This window comes from Pseudonaja textilis, chromosome 2 (genome assembly GCF_049901715.1).
Source record: "Pseudonaja textilis isolate UNSWEBS1 chromosome 2, rPseTex1.2, whole genome shotgun sequence".
Classification (NCBI taxonomy): Eukaryota; Metazoa; Chordata; class Lepidosauria; order Squamata; family Elapidae; genus Pseudonaja; species Pseudonaja textilis.
The window spans coordinates 55,812,745-55,818,744 of record NC_141991.1 but is presented as its reverse complement, the minus strand read 5'-3'; positions in this window follow the sequence as shown (position 1 = coordinate 55,818,744).

The window sequence follows — 6,000 nt, the reverse complement described above, 5'->3', positions numbered from 1 at the left end:
AAGATTTGATTGCTTATTGTACCCTATGACTATTGTTAAGTGTTGTACCTTATGATTCTAGACTCTTGATGAATGTATCTTTTCTTTTATGTACACTGAGAGCATTTGCACCAAGACAAATTCCTTGTGCGTCCAATCACACTTGGCCAATAAAGAACTCCTATTCTATTCTATTCTATTCTATTCTATTCTATTCTATTCCATTCCATTCCATTCCATTCCATCCCATCAAAAAAATCATCTTTCCATTGTACGAATGTCGGCTGGTACGTATCTTTTGTGCACAATATCAAGTCTTTCCCTTCAAAATGCATTATTAAAATTCATATTACATAAATTAACTATACATATTATAACTTATTAGACTTTGTTTATAAATTCATATCATCCTTTTCGAGCAAATCTCAACTTTACAAAACCTAATTCATAATATCATTTGTTTCATTGTAATCAATTATAGCATATCATTACATTGTCATATCATTACTATAATATTGTAATATTATATTATATTTTCCTGTTTTCTTATCTAGCCATTGATAAAATAAATCCCAAATTTTATAGTATTCTTTATCTTCTTGCTCTCTAATTGCTAATGTCAATTTACTCATTTCTGCACATTCAATTATTTTCTTAATCACCTCTTCTATTGGAATTTTTTCACTTTTCCAATTTTTGGCAAATACAATTCTAGCTGCTATTAAAACATTTATAATCAGATATATCAATTCTTTACTATATCCTTCAGGTAGGTTGTGCCTGTGTTCTTGTAGCACTTATCCCTATGATTTCAGATTTTTTTTAGAGGAAAACTACTGTTGGTATCACTGCTGTCAAATATGGGAAAAGAAATGCTTATACCCTCATTGCTGAATTTTATGATGTTATTGGGGTCAATTCACTGGACACTTCTAAGAAAATGGGTATAATTCCCCCCCCCCAAAAAATATCCTCTAAAAACAGGTTGCTGATACCAGTTCAACTATTGTTGATTATGTTATTTTCACTTCATTGTTTGCAAGAGCCCTGCAAATCCTTTGAAGAGCATGTGTCAGTATATACAAATCACCTCTTTTTGAATAGTGAAAGCAACTTTATCTTCTAGACCTGACTATTTGCTTCATTGGGCCTCCTTATCTCCAGACTTCTGAAGCAAACACAGGAATCCAAAAAGTTACAACTGCTGTACAACTGTTTGAAAAGAGATGGTTTGCAGGTCTCCTGTGTGTTCTGAAGCACAACTTGCTAAGTATTTGCCAACTGATATTTAAAGGTTTTTAAATTGTGTGGTAGCTATACAACCACATTATTTCTGGCAACCTAGCCAGAGGCAGCTAAGCAGCAGGTTTTGAAACAGCTGGTCTGAGGCTGGGAAAAGACAAAGGTATTTTAACAATTCAGAAAGAGGATTTCAAAGGATTTGCATAACTTTAAATTATATATTGATATTGTTAATTGTTGGTAGCTGCCACGAGGACTGGGTTCATGGCCAGAAGGCAAGAAACTGATTTTAGAATAAATAAAAATAAGAAATGGCTTCATGGCTGACAAATTTTCTATAGATCTTGAAGTTACCTAGAAATATAATCTTAAATATTTCATTTCATATGTTCATGTAACACTTTTTCCTATTATGTTCTCATGATGGCATGTATAAGGTTTCCAGGCAGTCTGTAACATTCTTTTTACAAATGAAATCCAGCAATGAATTTAGAGGTTTGAGGATCACTCCAATGCCCTAATTTTGTAATTGTGTAACATTTTTACATAACAAAAAAAAAATTACTTTGTTTGATACATACTATTGAGAAGAACCAGTTTGAACTGGTTCTTATAAATAGTATGTATCAAAAAAAGTTCAATAGAGTTCAATAGTTTATGGTTCAATAGAGTTCAATACGATTAAGGTACTAGGTTAGAAAACAGGAAATTATGAGTTCTAGATGAGGGTTATGTACCTTTGATATAAACAATTTTTTTTACGAGAATCATTTCAATAAGTTCAAAATAGACATGGAAAATCTTCAAAAAAGATTTGTCCTTAGAGACTGAACAACTCAACTAACAGAAATTGGAATTCTACACAAAATGTAAATTTTTGAAATTGTGAGACTTAGGACAAATTAAATATTATTGTTTTCAGATCTTCCTTTGAATTCTGCATCTTTCATTAGACTAGCCATTTGGATTCCTGGGTAGTTATGGAACTAACTTTTGATTTAGATTTAAGTTTGTTTTTCTCTTTAAGAGGTATAGACTTCAATTCCCAGAATTCTTCAGACAGCCAATTCTGGGAGTTGAAGCTCACACATCTTAAAGTCACTAAGGTTGAAATACAATGAATTAGAACAGAGTTGTCAAACTCATGGTGCCACATGACATATTGTGACTTTCCCCCTTCACTAAAATGGGAGTGGGCATGGCCAGGGCATGAGGCATCCGGCCCACAGGCAATGAGTTTGACACCCCTGAATTAGAATTGTCCTAAAAAGTTGCAGCACTTCTATGTACTGCTTACCTATTGATTTGTGTCACATTGATTAAGGACCATAGACTCTTCAGTGGTTCCTTCAATCTTTTCCCTGAAACTTAACTAGATAACTGCTACTAGAAACCCATCCAGCAAGGCATAATTTTTGTATAGATAAATTATTTTAATATTGTTTTTTTTCCTCAAATTTATATGTTTATATGGACATGTTCACCTTGTGATGTAAACAAATCCACACAGATTTCTTCACACAGAATAAAATGCTATCATTCAGATCAGCATGAGATTTTCAGAATGTGTAGGTTAGACAGTGAAGGATCAAAAATAATTCATTTTCTCTCCTTTGGCAAACTGTAGTATCACCTTTGTGTTAAACCTCAGAAACAAGAGCATAAATATTAATATAAAAAAGTTATTCTCAAAGAAAAGGACTATGCTGCTTTATAAAGGTACAGCGTCTCAGAAAACATATAATTGTATGTCAAGCAGAAATTCGCAACCATTGGTCAGATATATTTTCATTTGGATTTCTCTGTTAAGAAAGTGGTAGAATTGAAAGGCTTAAATGTCTCAACTCTGTTCTTTGATAGTTCTAGCATATACTCCAAGCAAAGGGATATGGTTAGTGTGAAAAGATGGAGAAGAATATAGAAGGAAACTGTAAGGAATATAGCAATAGCATTTAGACTTATATACTGTTTTATAATGCTTTACAGCCCTCTCAAAGTAGTTTACAGAGTCAGCATATTGCCCCCAGCAATTTGGGTCCTCATTTTACCCACCTCAGAAGGATGGAAGCTGAGTCAACCATGAGCCTGGTGGGATTTGAACTCAGCTTAGTCCTGAAACATATGAAAACACCTTGAGAAAGGAACTCAAGATTATTATGCTTTGATTCTTTTTGATATGAGAAAAAGGAACAAGAACAAAGTCTGTCAGGCTTTCAAAATTCTGTTTTTATCACAGTATAGTGCCTTGTTCCTGATTTGGCCCAAATCTGAAGAACTGAAAGCAATTATCCTGATGTATGAACTGAGGAGGAGGCTATCCTTCCTTAAGATTTCCTCATAGTTCTCTCCATTGCCTGAAAATCTATTATGTTAATCTGGAGCAGCCAATGAAAACAGAAGATGGCCCTGGATATTGTAACAGTTGTTGTTAGTTGCAAAGTCATGCCTGACCCCTCACAACACCATGGACAACATTCCTCCAGGACTTCCTGTCCTCTACCAACCCTGGAGTCCATTTAAGCTCAGGCCGACTGCTTCAGTGACTCCATCCAGCCACCTCATTCTCTGCTGTCTCATTCTTCTTTTGCCCACAATCGTTCCCAGCATTATGTTCTTCTCTAGTGAGTCTTTCCTTCTCATTAGGTGGCCAAAGTATTTGAGTTTCATCTTCAGGATCTGGCCTTCTAAAGACCAGTCAGGGTTAATTTTCTGTAGGACTGACCAGTTTGATTGCCTTGCAGTCCAAGGGACTCGCAGGAGTCTTCTCCAGCACCATAGTTCAAAGGCCTCAGTTCTTTGGTGCTCAGGCTTCCTTATGGTATCGCAGTAGTAGGCTAGGTGAAAATGGACATCCTTCTTTTCCCAGATGGGAGCATTATCAATTGACTCCATATTCTTGATGAATGGAGTACAGAGTTTAATTATATTTTGTACTTGTCAGAGACAGACTTGATAAAGTGTAGATTATCTTTTAAGTCTTGCAAGGCCAGAATTGAATATATGCTTGTAATTCAAAGTATGATTTCACTTGCACCACAGAATATAATTATCTGAATTCTGCAATGAGGACCCGGATAAATGAGCGTCTTTTTAAGTATCATTTGGTTTTGACAGAAGTAATGTGATTTCTGTTAAATTAGTTCTTTATCACCGTATGTCTGATTTTTAAAAGCTGCAATATGGACGTGTGCAAGCAGGATAAAAAGTCTGAATCAATTATGTGAATGGCTTAAAGCATCAGCACCATGTTACACGTGTTATTTTGCAGCCAACAACGCTGAATGCAATTAAAAAATGTTGTGAATATAGTGACATCAATTGTGCCAGCAACTAATAAAACAATATGAGCATTTCTTTTTCATTCAATGCTACTATTTTTTTCCTCCTTCAGGCATCCAAATAAGAGTCCATTTTTAGATTGCTCACTCAAATATCACTTTCCTTGAGGGTAAGAAAAGTGTTAGTCAAAACAGAATCTCGCTAACACATTTCTTTGTAAATTTTTGGTATGTTAATAGTAAAAAGTTGAAATGAACAAGTGCTTCTGCAGTAGACACTCATCATTTTCCAACCTAGATGCTATTTTACCATCAACAGGGTTCATAGTTCAGGAGACATTTCAGGTTCAGGATTATTTTCTGCCAATATTTCAATACAAGCGGGAAAATAAAAGCAATAAATTCTGTGTTTATGGCGTAGTAGCTTCTATATTCATATTATCAGCAAGATGCAGCTGTTGGTTAAATATTGGTAGGGTGTGTTGAAATATACAGATTGTAAATTTTATATTCTGTGTACTCTATTTCTCATTATGACAGATTTGTTGAGGATCAAACCTCTCTACATCTATTCAGGCAGGATCTATTGATAAGACTCAAAATATTGGTTTTGACCACTTACAGACTAGAAATATCATGGAAACTAGATATTTGAAAACACTAATAATTCTAACTTCTTCTGGGAGCATGTCTGTCACTAAAGCAGAGCACTTTTTTAAACAATAGACTCAGCTTTGTATTTATTGTGGACTCTGCTCCTTCCTGTCTATTTTTTTATATCTGTGCTGCTCCACATAGGGTTTTGTCAAAATACAGCCTAGAAAAAATTATCCATCAGTTAAAAATGTACCATTTCTGGATAAAACGAGAACATTTGTACCTATTTCAACCGTTCTGTGAGGTGAGATCTGACTTTAATCATTTTAGACTTATAAAAGATGGGAATATACTTCTTGCCAGACTTCTTGGACCACTTAATTATTTTTAATAATATGACCATGTTGTCTTTCTGACCTGCCTATTGAGCTTTGGCAAAAATGAACCCACTCAACTTCTCCTTGCCGTTTAAAACTAAATCAAACCAAATTCTCTGGATTATGGCCTAAATTGAGGTAACAAGATTAAATCTGAGTAACCTGAGAGGTGTTCATGATCAGTGAAAATCAAGATTTCAGCATACATGGAACCTAGTACATCTCTGTTAAAGGATTTGCTCTACATCATTCTTTTTCTTAAGGTTTGGTTTTAAACTTTAAAACTTTTTAGAGCTTAGGGCTTGATATCTGGGAGAAATCTACCTTAATAAGAATTTGTCCAGACATAAAGTTCAGCAGGATAATTTCCTTATTTTCCATGCATCTGCTGAATCCAGAAATTTTGTCATCATGATCAAATATGTATCATGAGGAGGCTTCTGGTTTGAGCTTCTTCAGTGACAGACAGAAATCTGCAATCATGCGCGGTTTTGGTCTGGGCCCGCCGCTGGAGCGCCCCGAGCCAG